Source organism: Rhinoderma darwinii, chromosome 5 (genome assembly GCF_050947455.1).
Source record: "Rhinoderma darwinii isolate aRhiDar2 chromosome 5, aRhiDar2.hap1, whole genome shotgun sequence".
Taxonomy (NCBI): Eukaryota; Metazoa; Chordata; class Amphibia; order Anura; family Rhinodermatidae; genus Rhinoderma; species Rhinoderma darwinii.
In genome coordinates, this window is record NC_134691.1 from 57,513,473 (window position 1) to 57,531,689 (window position 18,217).

Sequence of the window (18,217 nt, forward strand, 5' to 3'; positions counted from 1 at the left end):
TCCATAATAAATGAGTAGGCTTAAAGGGTAACTAAACGTTCAAAACTTCTGACATGTCACTATGTCATGTCAGAAGTTTTCTGATCGGTGGAGGTCGGAGCACTGAAAGTCCCACCGATCGCTAAAACGAAGCGGCAGAAGCGCTCGTGTGAGCGCTGTGCCGCTTTGTTTATGATCGGCTTTTCTCGGCAAGCCAACCAATTGGTATTCGGACTCAATTTCACCCGACTACGACATGTCAGAAGACTTTTGAAAGTTATAGTAACCCTCAGGCTCACCAAGACGTCTTATTACCCCACAGACTGCAGATCACGCTGTAAGTATCAGGAACGCTGGCAATGATTTCCTAGGACAAGTACATTATATTTTATCTGAAAGCAACCAGTGACCTCAGCACCATTCATGTCATCTGTCCGTTCAGATATTCTAAATATCCCCATGGAATAAATGAGTCATAATTCACCACAACATTTAGGTGGCTTTGAAACACTTTCCAAATTCCTTAAATGAGTCACAAATATATCACATACAGTAATTATCTTTTTCCATGTAATAAAAGAACAGTGTCATGAGAGGACAGATTAATAAACAGCTACAACGTATGCCGCTATTTCTCAGTTATACTTCAAGATCAGGGGCAGCAAACTCCCAGCATCGACAAGTATGTGCGGCTGTAAAGTGACTTCTAGGGTCATGACCCCCTCCCAGACCGTGGTCCACGTTCTGCCGTCATTTTGCTTCTATAAAGCTTAACCTTTAGGTCACCCTTAAATCGTATGTTCACCTTTGACTGCAATTTTATCATTTACATCTAGAATAAGGCCTCATGCACATGGCAGAGCTGGGTATATGAAGCCCGTACGACAGAAAACAGAGTACTTAAAATTCTGTATTACGGAGCCATGGCCCTCCATGTGCTGTCGCAAAGTGCCGAAATATGGTACAGTAATCTGCCCTAAAAGCAAAGCTTCTATATAAGAATACCTCTGTAATACAGCATTCAATGAAACATGGCATGATTTTTTCTCGCAGATTCATACAGAAACATAAACCATAGGGACTCAATGTGTGCCGTACAGGCTCTGAGCACTCACGTGGAACTAAGGGACAGATTAACTAAGACTGGTGATGCATACGGCGCACGTCCCTTAACCCCTTCCTGACATTTGTCGTATGGATACGACATGGAAAGCTAGTGCTTCCCGCATTTTGCTGTATCCATATGAGGGACACCGGCTCAGAAACGGAGTCGGTGCCAGCATCCCCGGGTGTCGGTTGCATGTTACACCTGACGCCCTAGGGAAATGGCGGGAACCGTGGTTTGTTCCGATCCCCGTCATTAACCCCTAAATGCAGCGGTCAAAAGCGATTGCTGCATTTAAGAGGTTTGCAGCTCATCGGCACCCCAGCAATGAAATTGCCAGGGTGCCGGTGGCTGCAAAGGCAACCGGAGACCTAACACTGGCCTCCCGGTATACCCAGTACGGAAGACTTTCAGGCTTCCGTAGCCGCCGGCAAGATAGCGCCGGCTCAGGAGCTGAGCCGGCGTCATCAGCGGTGGATGTCAGCTGTATGTCATAGCTGACATCCACCTGTAACGGCAGGAACCAGGGCTAGCTCCGATTCCTGCCATTAACCCCTTAGATGCAGGGATCGCTTCATCTTTGTGGTTGGTAGCAGATCGGCAGCCCTGCCATGCCATAGCAGGGCTGCCGACTGCTGCTATGGCAACAGGAGGCCTAACAATGGCCTCCTGCTCTTCCATTACGGAAGCTGATTAGGCCCCGCCCGGAGGCGAAGGCTAATCAGCTTGCTGTCAGTGAATGACTGACAGATCTAATACATTGCACTATATAGGTAGTGCAATTTACTAGAAAAATAATCTAACAGTTGGACCTTCAAGTCCCCGAGTGGGACTAAAGAAAAGTGTATGTTCACACGCTTACTAAACAAAGGGAAAACAGCTCCTGATTTTCAGCCAATTTTTAATCAAACTCACGTTTTTTTACGGCCGTTTTTGGAGCTGTTTTTCTATAAAGTCAATGAAAAACGGCTCCAAAAACGTCCCAAGAAGTGATGTGCACTTCATTTTGGTGGGCGTCTTTTTACGTGCCGGTTTTCGGAACAGAACGCTGTATTTCCCATTGAAACCAATGGGCAGATGCTTGTAGGCATTCTGCTTCCAATTTTTCAGTTGTAAACATTGTGTGTGGCCTTACCCTTAGGGCTTATTCAGACGAACGGGATATACGTCCGTGCAACGCACGTGATTTTCACGCGCGTTGCACGGACCTATATTAGTCTATTGGGCCGTGCAGACAGTTGCGTGATTGTCCGCTGCGTAAAAGTCACGACATGTCCGTTCTTTGAGCGTTTTTCGCGCATCACGCACCCATTGAAGTCAATGGGTGCGTGAAAACCACGCATGTCGCACAGAAGCACTTCCGTGGGAGACGCGTGATTCCGCGCAACAGCAGTGAAAAGGATGAATGAAAACAGAAAAGCACCACGTGCTTTTCTGTTTACAAACATCCAAACGGAGTGTCATAATGATGGCCGCGCATCATACGCGGCTGACACACGGAGCTGTTAAGTGCCTTTTGCGCAGGCAAAACGCTGCGTTTTTTGCGTGCGCAAAAAGCACACGCTCGTGTGAATCCAGCCTTAGGCCGGGTTTACACGAACGTGTGCATTGAGCGCACGCAAAAAACGCGGCGTTTTGCGTGCGCAAAAGCCACTTAACAGCTCCTTGTGTCAGCCGCGTATGATGCGCGGCTGCGTGATTTTCGCGCAGCCGCCATCATTATGACACTCCGTTTGGATGTTTGTAAACAGAAAAGCACATGGTGCTTTTCTGTTTTCATTCATCCTTTTCACTGCTGTTGCGCGAATCACGCGCGTCCCAAGGAAGTTCTTCCGTGCGACATGTGTGGTTTTCACGCACCCATTGACTTTAATGGGTGCGTGATGCGCGAAAAACGCTCAAAGAACGGACGTCGTGACTTTTACGCAGTGGACATACGCTGCGTAAAAATCACGCAACTGTCAGCACAGCCCCATAGACCAATAGAGGTCCCTGCGACGCGCGTGAAAATCACGTGCGTCGCACGGACGTATAACACGCTCGTGTAAATGAGCCCTTAGAATGATGAAAGTGAAGTGAATGATTTTTCAGTTGACCGGTTCACACGCCGTGTATTTGATACAGTTTTTTTTTTTGCACATTTTACGTGCAAAAAAACACATTAAAAAAATGCTTGATTACACTTGATTTTGCGTGTTTGGGGGGATTTGTGTCTGTGTGGGGGGGGGGTGCTCGCCGCTGATTCTTCAAAACAGCTGATAAGCGGCTATGAAGTATCAGCGGCGCCCGTGCACACTCCGCTCTGCCGCACACACACACGGGAAAAGTCTTACAGGGGTCGTCCAGGAAAACATGGCACCGCACCTGCCCTCAGGTCGTGTGTGGTATTACAGCTCTGTCCTATTCACTTCAATGGAGGTGAACTGCAATACCAGACCCAACCTGAGGACAGGTGCGGCGCTGTGTCTCCAATCCGGACGCTCCCTTCTGTCCTGAGATGACCCGACGGGGGAGGCGGGTGTCAGAACCACCCACCGCCATCACTGCAGACAGAACCACACAACTACGGCATGAGGGCAGGGCTTGTCCTGAGTGCACTGTCTCTTGTTATGGACAGATTTATAGTCACATGAACCCTGTCTGATGAACCGGTAACCTAGGTCCGATCACATGACAGAGGGGGGTCACCAAAAACCCTGTGCACCCTCAGTCCGTCCATCCAGCCCTTTCCTGGTTATATCTGCTTCTGGGAAAGCTGGGTGACCACTATTACCCCTCCTACTGGAGTGTTTGGGGATGTGACTAATGAACCTCTCACACTCCAGTAGGAGGGGTAATGGTGGTCACCCAGCTTTCCCAGACCCCTGAACGATAAATCTCTCTAGTTGTGCTGAGACTGTTTGGGGATGTGACTAAAGAACCTCTCAGTCTCAGCACAACTAGAGAGATTTACCGTTCAGGGTTTTCCCTGTACAGTTGCATCATGTGTCCTTCATACAGGGGGGGGGGGGGCGTCGGTCCCGTCGGGGGCGTTAGGGGGGGTCCCGTCAGGGGGGGGCCGTCAGGGGTCATGAGAGCGGGGGTCTGTGAGATAGAGAGTGGGACAGACAGAGACACACACCTAACCTGCAGTGCAGCTGGTCTTCATAATGGCGCCTGCTATCTCCATGCAAACAGCTGCTCTGCTGTGTGACTCTGACCTGCGTCTGCGCAGTACAGAGACAGAGAGCAGAGTCAATGGAATGGCTCCGGTTCATTGACTCCTATGCACTGTAGCTGCCGTATTCCATCTCAGTATGTGTCGTTAATCGACACATACAGAGATGAAAAACAAAATGGCAGCCCCATAGAGAAGTAAAAGTTAGAAAAAAGTAACACACAAATAAATAAAATGTATTTTAATAACATACTAAAAGCAATATTATATAAAAAAAAAAATTCGCGACACCCGTCCCTTAAAAGGACCAGTGTCACGAAAAAAAATTTTTTTACATCAATTTGACTTTAGTGTGTTATTAAACATTTATTTATTTGTGTGTTTGTGTTTAACTTTTTTTTATTTTTTCACTTTTTCTTCCCTATGGGGGCTGCCATTTTTTTTTCCATTTCTGAATGTGTCGATTAACGACACATACAGACATGGAATACGGCAGCTACAGTCCCATAGTGAATGCGAACGGGGCCCGTTCCATCCACTATGCTGTACGCCATCTGTGTGGGAACGGCGCATGCGCCGCTCCCACACAGTCCAAGTTAAACTGTGCGACGTCCGGCGCCATTTTCCTGTGGACCGGAAGTCGCGGCCGGACAGTAAGATTACTACTTCCGGTCGCGGCTTCCGGGCTTGTGCACTTGGAGCGGCGGTAGCAGACGGTGCGGACGGACCGGAGGGAGCGGCGGCGGCAGGAGCAGGTAAGTTATTTCTATGTATGTTCGTGTTTTAGTGTGTGTTTACCACTGTATGTAAGCCTACTACAATGTGTGTTAGCTCAAAAAATGGCGACACACAGTGTAGGCGGTTTGACCGTTCAATCCCCTCGTTTCTCCCGGCACTAGCCAGGATAAAGGAGGGGGGGTTCTGAGAGCTCACTAGAGCGAGTGAGTTTTCTCAAATTTTGCAGCATAAAGCAATGTGGTTGCTTTACCACATGCAATGCTGCAATTTTGGGAATTGCTCCATCTAGTGACCAGCGCTGGGAAATATTATAAATTAGAATCTAATTTATAATATTTCCTGACTCGTGAAAAAAATAAAAAAATTAGAACAATGTCTAATCACCTATACACTAACTGTTTAACTAAAAAAAATAAAATGTTTTTCTAGCGACACATTACCTTTAAAGTAATTTTATTGTGCAAAAAGTTGTAAAACATAAAAAAGTGCAATACATTAGGTATCGCCAGAATCGTACTGAGCCGCAGAATAAAGTTAATATGTAATTTATAACGCATGGTGAACGGTGTAAAAAAGAAACGTAAAAATACATGCCAGAATTGCTTGTTTTTGGTCACCTTGCCTCCCAAAAAAATTAGGATAAAAAGCCGTCAAAAAGCTGCATGTACCCCATAATGGTACCAAGGCTCCAATAAGTCAGGAAGGAAAAATATGCAGCTGTGAAGGCCCGAGAAGAACATTTCTTCTGTTTCAAGAGGCAAATTATCAAGGACCTAAAATTAGGGAACCAGGAAGGGGAGGACCAAAACATATCTGCTAGAATCGAGGGAACCCGTATTATACCAGGACAACACCTTCCCAGCAAAATTCCCCAAACTGCAAAGGTGCAGAGCGTGGACCAAAAGGGGGATAAAAAAAGGACATTTATCAGTGCGACACTGGCCTGTGCAGAAAGGATTGATTCACAGCGTAACACAGATCTATGGATTATTTTACCCCATTATTATACCCCCTGACTATGCCCCTGATGTACTCTGCCTGGCTTACATATGCCCCCACATTATAAACTAAAATACTAGTAAAACTCCAAACAAAACTACTACCAAGCAAATCCACACTCCAAAGCCAAATGGCGCTCCCTCCACTCTGAACCCTACAGTGTGCCCAAATAGCAGTTTACTTCCACATACAAGGCCTCGCCATACCCAGGAGAACCCTTTAAACAATTTTTGGGGGGTGTGTCTCCAGTGGCACAAGCTGGGCACGACATATTTGCCACTGAGATGGCATATCTAGGAAAAAAATTACATTTTTACTTTGCACCATCCGCAGCGCAATCATTTATGGAAAAGACGTGGGGTGAAGATGCTCACTACACCACTTAATAAATGCCTTGAGGGGTGTAGTTTACAAAATGGGGTCACTTCTCAGGGGTTACTTTTATTATTTCACATCAGAGCCTCGGCGATTTACAAAGGTCGAATGTCCAGGCAATAGATTAGGGCCACATCTAAAACCGGGAAACACCGCATAATAATTAGAGAGCTGTCTTGTAATGGTGGCACAAGCTGGGCACCACATATTGGCATATCTATAAAAAAAAATCCCATTTTCACTCTGCAAAATTGAGTGCACACTAATTTCTGCAAAACACCTGCGGGATTAATATGCTCACTACACCCCTAGGTGAATACCTTGAGGGGTGTAGTTTCAAAAATGGGGTCACTTCTGCAGGGTTTCCACTGTTTTAGGCCTGATTTACACGAGCGTGTGCGTTTTGCGCGCGCAAAAAACGCTGCGTTTTGCGCGCGCAAAAGGCAGTTGACAGCTCCGTGTGTCATCCGTGTATGATGCGCGGCTGCGTGATTTTCGCGCAGCCGCCATCATAGAGATGAGGCTAGTCGACGCCCGTCACTGTCCAAGGTGCTGAAAGAGCTAACTGATCGGCAGTAACTCTTTCAGCACCCTCGACAGTGAATGCCGATCACAATATACAGCAACCTGTGAATAAAAAAAGACGTTCAAACTTACCAGGAACTGCCTGCTTCCTCCAGTCCGGTCTCCCGGCCGTTGCCTTGGTGACGCGTCCCTCTCTTGTCATCCGGCCCCACCTCCCAGGATGACGCGGCAGTCCATGAGACCGCTACAGCCTGTGATTGGCTGCAGCCTGTGCTTGGCCTGTGATTGGCTGCAGCTGTCACTTGGCCTGAATTGTCATCCCGGGAGGTCGGACTGGAGGAAGGAGCCGGGACTTATCGGTAAGATCGAACTTCTGTTTTTTTTTACATGTATATGTATATGGCGATCGAAAGTCACTGTCCATGGTGCTGAAACAGTTTAAGTCTTTCAGCACCGTGGGCAGTGACTGTCTCCTGACGTCGCGTACCCGAACATTTTTTGCCGGGTTCGGTCAAAACGAGTTCGGCCGAACCCGGTGAAGTTCGGTGCGCTCATCTCTAATTTGACACTCCGTTTGGATGTTTGTAAACAGAAAAGCACGTGGTGCTTTTCTGTTTACATTCATCCTTTTGACAGCTCTTGCGTGATTTTCGCGCATGCAACGCAGTAGCGTCCGTGTGGCATGCGTTGTTTTCACGCACCCATTGACTTCAATGGGTGCGTGTTGCGTGAAAAACGCACGATTATAGAACATGTCGTGAGTTTTACGCAACGCACTCACGCTGCGCAAAATTCACGCATCGTCTAAACTGCCCCATAGAGTAATATAGGTGCGTACGACACGCGTGAAAAGCACGCGCGTCGCACGCGCGTATATTACGCTCGTGTAAATGAGGCCTTAGTCCCACAGGGGCTTTGCAAATGCGACATAGCGCCCAGAAACCAATCCAGCAAAATCTGCACTCCAAAAGCCACATGGCGCTCCTTCCCTTCTGAGCCCTACTGTGTGCCCAAACAGCAGTTTATGACCACATATGAAGAAAATGATTTTTTTTTATCTTCACTGCCCAATTCTAATAAAGTCTATAAAACACCTGTGGGGGTCAAAATGCTCACTACACCCCTAATTCTTCACATGGTGTCGTTTCATGAATGGAGTCACTTTTGGGGAGTTTCCACTGTACTGGTACCTTAGGGGCGTAGCAATGGTGATATAGTGCCAAGAAATCAATCCAGCAAAATCTATACTCCAAAAGCCAAATGGTGCTCCTTCTCTTCAGAGCCCTGCCGTGTGCCCAAAGAGCAGTTTATGACTACATATGGTGTATTTCCGTACTCCAGGGAGGTTGCTTTACAAATGTTGGGGTTGTTTTTTTCCTTTATTTGTTGAGAAAATGATAAATTTTGAGCTAAAACTACGTCTTATTGAAGAAAAAGGATTTTTTTAATTTTCACTGCCCAATCCTAATAAAAGCTATGATACACCTGTGGGGTCAAAATGCTCACTACACCCCTAGATGAATGCCTCAAGGGGTGTAGTTTCCTAAATGGAGTCACTTTTTGGGCGTTTTCACTGTTTTGGTCTCTCAGGGGCTTTTCAAATGCGACATGGCCTCCGCAAACCATTCCTGCTCATTTTCAGCTCCAAAAGCCAAATGGCGCTCTTTCCCTTCTAAGCCCTGCCGTGTGTCCAAACAGCCGTTTATGACCACATGTGGGGTATTGTTTTACTCTGAGAAAAAACACAGCAACATTTGTAAAGAAATTTCTCCCTTTAGTCCTTGTGAGAATGAAAATAAATTAGCTAAACCTACGTTATATTGGAAAAAATATGAATTGTAATTTTCACGTCCTACTTCCAGTAATTTCTGCAAAAAACCTGTGGGGTCAAAATGCTCACTGTACCCCTAGATAAATTCCCCAAGGGGTGTAGTTTCCAAAATGGGGTCACTCGTGGGGAGTTTCCACTGTTTTGGCATTACAAGTCCTCTTCAAACCTGACATGGTGCCTAAAATATATTCTCATAAAAAGGAGGCCCCAAAATCCACGAGGTGCTCCTTTGCTTCTGAGGCCGGTGCGTCAGTCCATTAGTACACTAGGGCCACATGTGGGATATTTGTAAAAACTGCAGAATCTATGCAATATATATTGAATTCCCTTTCTCTTTTAAAACCTCCTGTGTTACAAAAAAAAATTGATAAAATATGAATTTCTGCAAAAATAAAATAAAAATTAAATTTGTAAACATTCCTTAAATTCCTGTGAAATGTCTAAAGGGTTAAGAAACTTTCTAAATGCTGTTTTGGATACTTTGAGGGGTGCAGTTTTTAAAATGGGGTGACTTATTGGGGTTTCTAATATATAAGGCCCCCAAAGCCACTTCACAACTGAACTGGCCCCTATAAAAATAGCCCTTTGACATTTTCTAGAAAATTTTAGAAATTGCTGCTAAAGCTATAAGGGTATGTGCACACAGTAGCAGGCTTTTACGTCTGAAAAGACAGACTCTTTTTAAGGGGAAAACAGCTACCTCGTTTCAGTCGTAAATGCTGCTCCTCGCATTTTGCGAGGCTTCTCTGACAGCCGTAAATTTTGAGCTGTGCTTCATTGAGTTCAATGAAGAACGGCTCAAATTACGTCTGAAAGAAGTGCCCTGCACTTCTTTTGACGAGGCTGTATTTTTACGCGTCGTCGTTTGACAGCTGTCAAACGACGACGCGTAAATGACAGGTCGTCTGCACAGTACGTCGGCAAACCCATTCAAATGAATGGGCAGATGTTTGCCGACGTATTGTAGCCCTATTTTCAGACGTAAAACGAGGCATAATACGCCTCGTTTACGTCTGAAAATAGGTCGTGTGAACCCAGCCTCACAAGCCGATACATTTAAATTAAGAAAAATGCTAATTTTTGTCATTTTTCGCAAAATCACAATTAAATACTGAATGTATCGAGCAAATTTTGCCACTAACATAAAGTCCAATGTGTCACGAGAAAACTATCTCAGAATCGCTTGGATAGGTAAAAGCATTCCGAAGTTATTACCACAAAAAGTGAAACATGTCAGATTTGAAAAATGAGGCTCTGTCAGGAAGGTCATAGAGGGAAGGGGTTAATAGCTCTATTGCATCTTTCCGCTGGCCGCGCATTATCCATTCCCACCCCCTAACCAGACATAAAATCAAACAAATTATACTCATCTCACAGCTCTTTTTTTACCCCTCCGGGTCTCTAGGAATTCCAGAGCGGCTCATACAAGGTGCTGACACTGAGAAAAGTCAGGGCCTTACATGCGACACAGCACTCAATTTCATCAGTGCTGCATCGGATATAACGTCCTGACGCTACCTGGTGTCAGTACCTTGTGCGATCTGCTTGATGCGGAGGAGAACCGAAGAGGAGTGAGAGGTGAGCATAATTTTTATTTTATTTTTATTAGATTTTTAACTATTGTCTGAAGGGGGAAATAGGGACTGGAGGTAGTCTGATGTACGAGGCCTCTACCTTGGGTGGACTGTGTCTCTACCTTGCTATGCTCCACAGAGTGAAATCTACACTAGCTAGGAGCTGGCGTAGATTTCCACTATAATTTACGCAGTTTTCTGACAAATTATAATACATTTGTTGTCCGCTGTGGCCCCGTTCCCTTTTGGGAATCCATGCCCTTTTTAAAAAAAAAAGTGGCGTAAAAAAGTCGCAATTTGCACTGCAGATTGCAGCTTTCGGGCCCTTTTGCAACTTTTCTACACCATAAAACTGTCGCTGAAAGGTTGATATATTCCCCCCTAAATATTTTTGTGTTTCCACTATCTACTAACCTCCCTAAACCTGAGGTCTTCATCTCAGTGTGTGGCACTACCATAACTTTTAAAAAGCACGCCCGCTGTCTTGGGATTATGTATGACTCAGAGCATTACTTTACTACTTATATTCCATCACTTTCAGGCTCCTGTCACCTGCACCTCAAAAACATCTCCAGAATCCGCCCTTTTCTTACTGAGGAAACCGGCAAAACTCTCATTGTTGCTCTGATTCACTCTCGTCTTGACTACTGTAACTCATTACTAGTCGGTCTTCCTCTCACTAAAGTCTCTCCTCTCCAATCTATCCTCAATGCAGCAGCCAGGCTCATCTTTCTGCCAACTGCTACACCAACGCCTCTACCCTGTGCCAGTCACTGCAGTGGTTGCCCATTCACTTTAGAATTCAATTAAAGGTTTATATCTCTCACTCAAAAAGCTCTCCACAGTGCTGCACCTCCTTACATCTCCTCCCTCATCTCTGTCTACCACCCTACTCAGGCTCTACATGCTGCCAACGATCCAAAGATTAACATCCTCAAAAATTCAAACCTCTCACTCCCGTCTCCAAGAATTCTCTTGTGCTGCACCAGTCCTCTGGAATACGCTACTTCGGGCAATCAGATTAGTTCCCAACATCTACAGAGCTAAGCGTGCCCTGCGGAGGCCTATCACATTCCCTGATGTGACTTCCCTGTTTTTATTATTCCTCGGAACCAGATACCTTCATTTCATGAATCAATATCTCTCACAATCCATACACCTGTCCCTAATGCACTTCATATCTGGGTCTGTACAGATTCTGGCTCATGCAGCTTCATGTGTCTTCTCCAATTTTGTATAAAAGATGGCCGGACAATTGTACAAATCAAGCCCTTTTTACTTTTTGTGTCACCCCTCTTTCCTCAAAGGATTGCAAGCTCTTGGGAGAAGGGCCCTCACTCCTCTTGTTTGAACTATTACTCTCTGATGTCTGATTTTGTACACGTTCCCTCTGAAATATAACATGCTACGGAATATGTTGGCGCTATATAAAGATTATTATTTGCCGTGTTCATGATTCCTTAGTCTTCATAATTGATTTTTACAAGCGTGTATTTTGGAGCCATCATACTAGCATTCACACCCTAAAATACGCCTGGAAACATGTCGTGTGAACAGGACCTAAGAATTCTCAGTATAATATGTGCCATATTACCCAGCAGGGCGCAACTTTAGTTTTTGCTGACTTTTTACTGTTTTTCATCTATGTTCAAAGAAATATCATAATATATGAAAAAAAAAGTATTTGTAAATCTCCACAGAGCGGTCCCCACAGCCGGGGTCCCCGACATTAGTGCAGGACCCATGTCATAAAGTGCAGGCACATCCAGAGCTTATTATTGTTCATCCTGGAGAACACTTCTATATAAAACCACAGACCCCCTACAACACGTGGCCCAGGCATTGCTAATATAGGGGCTTATGCACACATCCTTATGCATTGCTAATATAGGGGCTTATGCACACATCCTTGTCCTTTAATACGGCCGCAGAAACCGGGACCGCAGACGGCTTACGTGTGCAGTCTGTTTATTAATGAACCCATGACCAAAATGGGCGAGGCCAATCCACAAAAACTGACAGGGATAGCGCTTGCCCTGAGTTTTGGGGATCAGGCATTAGGATCCGCAGAAAAACGAATGTGTTTCTGTCCCCATAGAAATGAATAAGTCAGTGTGATATTCGTTAACAAAACGGATACCACGCTGAAGAAATGACTGATGTGTGCACGAGGTTATCAGACACATATCAACTTTAGTTTGTTTTTTTAAGAGACATCGTTGATCGGCGCTCGTTTGCTCCTGTCACACGGAGCTATGGATGGGGACGAGTGCTCGTTACTCTGATCGCTCGTCCCCATACATTATTATTATGTCGGCAGCGCGTCTCCCTGATTACACAGGGAGATGTGCTGCCGACAACCAGAATATTTCACTTTTTTAAATTGATACGATCAGCAGATCGAGTGTTTGCTCGTTCATCTGATCGCTGCCCTGTTTACACAGGGTAATTATCGGCAACAAGCGTTATATGAACACTCGTCTGCCTGATAATCGTCCAGTGTAAAACCCCCTTAAACGGTATATGATAAGACATCTACATAGTGATTTTACCATCCGCAAATGAATATAAACATGATCTCTGCCTATAGAAACCTTCTGTTTAGGTGTATACAGCGAGTAGAATAGGCCGAACCTTAGATCAACAAATCTCTAGCCGAGCCCTATTGTAAATACTGTATGCAAGGAGCGCATATACATTTAGACCTATACACACCCACATGCCTCGGGAAACTGCTGTGCGCGGCATTGCTATGGCTGTATATACATTAGAAGTGCCATCACTTTTCACTTACTGGGGCCTGGCTCATGTAGGATCTCTCCCTGACACAGGACTGCAATGAGAAAATACAGAGACACCCCACCCAGCAACCGACACTGCCCCTGTATATAACAACTGGACAGTCAGGCACCCACCTCTGTATATCAGCAGCCCCTGGGCGACGTCCCCTCCTGGCTTCCTCTGTGTGTGTTGTGTTGTGTAGTGTAGTGAGCTGGGTAAATCTTCCCCTCCCTCTCTTCTCCCCTCCCAGCGCCCTCAGACCAGTGACAGGATTACCTAGACTCTGCTAAGCCACATAGCAGAGCGCTGCCTAGTAGTGAGGAGTGTGCTCAATCTGTGCAGCCTGTCTGACCTGACTGGGATTAGGCCGGGTTCACACACACTTCTGTTACGTTTATCTGCCGTAGAGGTTGCATGAAAACCAAATTTTTCCCATTCCTTTGTTGAGCTTGATGGACATGTGTCTTTTTTCAACCGTACAAACTATGGAACTATAAAACCAATTGCTATTATCCTGTGTCATTTAAGCCCCACATATATTTATGTGCCCAGGATTGGAGTGAGAGTGGTTTGGGACCAGGGGCGTAGCCGTGGGCCCCCTGGCTTCGGGGCCCGGTCGCAATTGCGACCGCTGCGACCCCTATAGCTACGCCACTGTTTGGGACCATAGGTAAATAAGGTCGCTGGCTCTTTACCACCTATTGTGAGTTATTGTTTTTGTTTTATTTCTATTTGAAAGTGGTTTTTTTTTGGTTTTTTTTTTGTTTTTTTTATTACAATACTTACTTTTTATTTTAGGCAGCCAAATGGGATGCCACAGTATACCTGGACTTCCGTATTTCCTGTGGGGTGGCGCCCCTGCCATTCTGAGCTCTTGTTCCTCAAATGCCCGTATGGTCAGTCCACCCATAGATATAAAGCATAAAGTGCAAAGCAAAAAGACTGTGAACTCTCACGGAGGCCCTCATGCATAAAAACTGCTCTAATAACAAATCTCAGCGTAGGCTACACTTCTACCATTTGTTAAAACAGTTTTCATACATAAAAGGTCCATCATGGTATTCGCTGCTGTCAGGGTATGTGCACACACACTAATTACGTCCGTAATTGACGGACGTATTTCGGCCGCAAGTCCCGGACCGAACACAGTACAGGGAGCCGGGCTCCTAGCCTCATACTTATGTACGATGCTAGGAGTCCCTGCCTCGCTGCAGGACAACTGTCCCGTACTGAAAACATGATTACAGTACGGGACAGTTGTCCTGCAGCGAGGCAGGGACTCCTAGCATCGTACATAAGCATGATGCTAGGAGCCCGGCTCCCTGCACTGTGTTCGGTCCGGTACTTACGGCCGAAATACGTCCGTCAATTACGGACGTAATTAGTGTGTGTGCACATACCCTAAAGAGGCGCTGTCCGCTGGATCTTACAATCTTAGGCCTTATTCACATGAGCCTTGAATACGTCCGTGTGACGGCCGTTAAAACAACGGCCGTCACACGGACGCATGCTTTTCAATGGGGCCGTTCACACGGCCGTTGTTTCAACAGACCGCGTGAAGGGTCCGTTGAAAAATAGAACCTGTCCTATTTTTTTCCGTTTTCACGGATCCCTCCATAGGCTCAAGTCTATGGGGTTTCACGTCTGTGTTTCCCCACGCTCGTGTGAATAAGGCCTAAGACGAATGAATTTCATTATACAGTAGGTGGAAGTGATTGTTGTGTATGGTGGATCAACCATCTGTAAATACCAAAGGGGTAAAAACTAATGCAGAATGTGCCAGTCACGTTGATATAAACTGGGCAAGCACAGGTATAAGAAGAATGAACGGTAGAGGAAGGCAGGAGATTGCATTAGAGTAGCGGTTTAGTTAAGCAATAAAGTTGTGAAACTGAAGAAGTGGAAAGTCGTTCAAGAGTAAGCAGATAGTCTGGATGTGAGGGAAGGTAGTTGCAGAATGCAGGTGCAGCACGGAAGAAATGAGTGAGTTTGATAAGGGAAGTCACAAGCAGAACAGAGCGCAACGGAGAGATGTATAACATATAGACTGAATTCCCAAGAAAAGGGGGAAATATTGATGGTCTATATATATGCCTTTAGAGACCCTCTATGGCCTTGTACTTATGTGCACTACTTACATGGTGTACTCAGGGGTGAACCTAGCCTCTCTTCTGCCTGAGGCAAACTATAAAAAGACGCCCCCCCCCCCCCCAAATCTATCCGAGTTTTTCCCATTACTAGCTTTACATAACAATATAAATATATATATATATATATAAATATATACTTTTTTTTAAATGGGAAAACATTTGTTGTTTATTTGTTAAAGTGCTGATTGATGTTTAGAAAAGATGTTTAGAAAAGATTTAAAGAATTCTTCTTCGGCTGGATTCACACGACCATGTTACGTCCGTAAAGGACAGAACGTATTTCGGACGCAAGTACCGGACCGAACACAGTGCAGGGAGCCGGGCTCCTAGCATCATAGTTATGTATGATGCTAGGAGTCCCTGCCTCGCTGCAGGACAACTGTCCCGTACTGTAATCATGTTTTCAGTACGGGACAGTAGTTCCACGGAGAGGCAGGGACTCCTAGCATCGTACATAACTATGATGCTAGGAGCCCGGCTCCCTGCACTGTGTCTGGGACTTGCGGCCGAAATACGTTCTGTCCTTTATGGGCCGAACATGCTCGTGTGAATCCAGCCTTACTGTATTACTTTAGTATCATAGATTAGCAACGCAGCATTATCACTGAAAATGGTTTAAAGGGAATGTGTTGCCAGAAAAACATGTTTGTTTTTTTTTAATTAAACATTTAGTGTGTAGGTGATTAAACATTGTTCAAATTTTTTTTATTTTTTTCACGAGTCAGGAAATATTATAAATTAGATTCTAATTTATAATATTTCCCATTGCTGGTCACTAGATGGAGCTATTCCCAAAATTGCAGCATTGCATGTGGTAAAGCAACCACATTGCTTTTTGCTGCAAAATTGGGTAAAAAGCCCTCGCTCTAGTGAGCTCTCAGCATCCCCCCCTCCTTTATCCTGGCTAGTGCCGGGATAAACGAGGGGTTTGAACGGTCTAACCTCCTACACTGTGTGTCGCCATTTTTTGAGCTAACACACAGTGTAGAAGGTTAACATACAGTAGTAAACGTACACAAACACGAACATACATTGAAATCTCTTACCTGCTCCTGCCGCCGCGGCTCCCTCCGGCCCGTCCGCTCCGTCTGCTGCCGCTGGTCCAAGTGCACAAGTCCGGAAGCCGCGACCGGAAGTAGTAATCTTACTGTCCGGCCGCGACTTCCGGTCCACAGGAAAATGGCGCCGGACGGCGCCAATTTCAAATTGGACTGTGTGGGAGCGGCGCATGCGCAGTTCCCACACAGACGGCGTACACAGAAGTGGATGGGACCGGAGCCGTTCGCAGTCCCTATGGGACTGTGGCTGCCGTATTCCATGTCTGTATGTGTCGTTAATCGACACACACAGAAATGGAACAAAAAATGGCAGCCCCCATAGGGAAGAAAAAGTGTAAAAATAAGAAAAAGTAAAACACACAAATAAATATCAACGTTTTTAATAAAGCACTAACATCTTTAACATATGAAAAATAAATTTGTGATGACACTGTTCCTTTAACACATCTTCCTGCCTGGTGAAACTTCAAGGCCTGTTTTGAAGCGGCCAGCCTGGGCTGGTTTATATTCTCTACCTGCTGTATTGTAGTGGTCTGCCTGTGCTGGCTCGATGCCAGTGGTGGATTAATATGATCTTAGGCCCTGGGCTGTACACAAGTTATGTGCCCACAACCTACACGTAAGTATCACCTACATGTCAAAGTACATCACATGCCACTCTGCAGACTGTCTCTTAGCCTGATCATCTGCTGCCATACTCACTTCCCCACAGCCCACACCACAGTAATGTACATAGATTATAAGACCAACATTACCAATAATACTCCATACTGTTACTGAATAATACCCCCATACTGTTACTGAATAATACCCCCATACTGTTACTGAATAATACCTCCATACTGTTACTAATACCCCATACAGTTACTGAATAATACCTCCATACTGTTACTGAATAATACCCCCATACTGTTTCTGAATAATACCCCATACTGTTACTGAATAATACCCCATACTGTTACTAATACCCCATACAGTTACTGAATAATACCGCCATACTGTTACTGAATAATACCTCCATACTATTACTGAATAATACCCCCATACTGATACTGAATAATACCTCCATACTGTTACTGAATAATACCCCCATACTGATACTGAATAATACCCCCATACTGTTACTGAATAATACCCCCATACTGTTACTGAATAATACCCCCATACTGATACTGAATAATACCCCCATACTGTTACTCAATAATACCTCCATACTGTTACTGAATAATACCCCCATACTGTTACTGAATAATACCTCCATACAGTTACTGAATAATACCTCCATACTGATACTGAATAATACCTCCATACTGTTACTGAATAATACCCCCATACTGTTACTGAATAATACCCCATACTGTTACTGAATAATACCCCATACTGTTACTAATACCCCATACAGTTACTGAATAATACCGCCAAACTGTTACTGAATAATACCTCCATACAGTTACTGAATAATACCTCCATAATGATACTGAATAATACCTCCATACTGTTACTGAATAATACCTCCATACTGTTACTGAATAATACCCCATACTGTTACTGAATAATACCCCATACTGTTACTAATACCCCATACAGTTACTGAATAATACCGCCATACTGTTACTGAATAATACCTCCATACTGTTACTGAATAATACCCCCATACTGATACTGAATAATACCTCCATACTGTTACTGAATAATACCTCCATACTGTTACTGAATAATACCTCCATACTGTTACTGAATAATACCCCCATACTGATACTGAATAATACCCCCATACTGTTACTGAATAATACCTCCATACTGTTACTGAATAATACCCCCATACTGTTACTGAATAATACCCCCATACTGATACTGAATAATACCCCCATACTGTTACTGAATATTACCTCCATACTGTTACTGAATAATACCCCCATACTGTTACTGAATAATACCTCCATAC

At 44.8% G+C, this 18,217-nt stretch overlaps 1 protein-coding gene across 2 annotated transcripts in view; it reads right to left on the minus strand.

Annotated features, from left to right (window-relative positions):
• CPNE3 (copine 3) overlaps nucleotides 1–13,306 on the minus strand; it is a 78,056-nt gene extending 64,750 nt beyond the window's left edge. Inside the window, exon 1 of one of the 2 annotated variants that reach the window (XM_075826027.1) lies at nucleotides 13,199–13,306. The gene's annotated coding sequence lies outside the window, so the exon portion shown is untranslated. Of the gene's footprint in view, nucleotides 1–13,077; nucleotides 13,159–13,198 lie in introns of those variants that run through there. The other variant, XM_075826028.1, reaches the window with a different exon arrangement.
• Nucleotides 13,307–18,217: the final 4,911 nt, after the last annotated feature.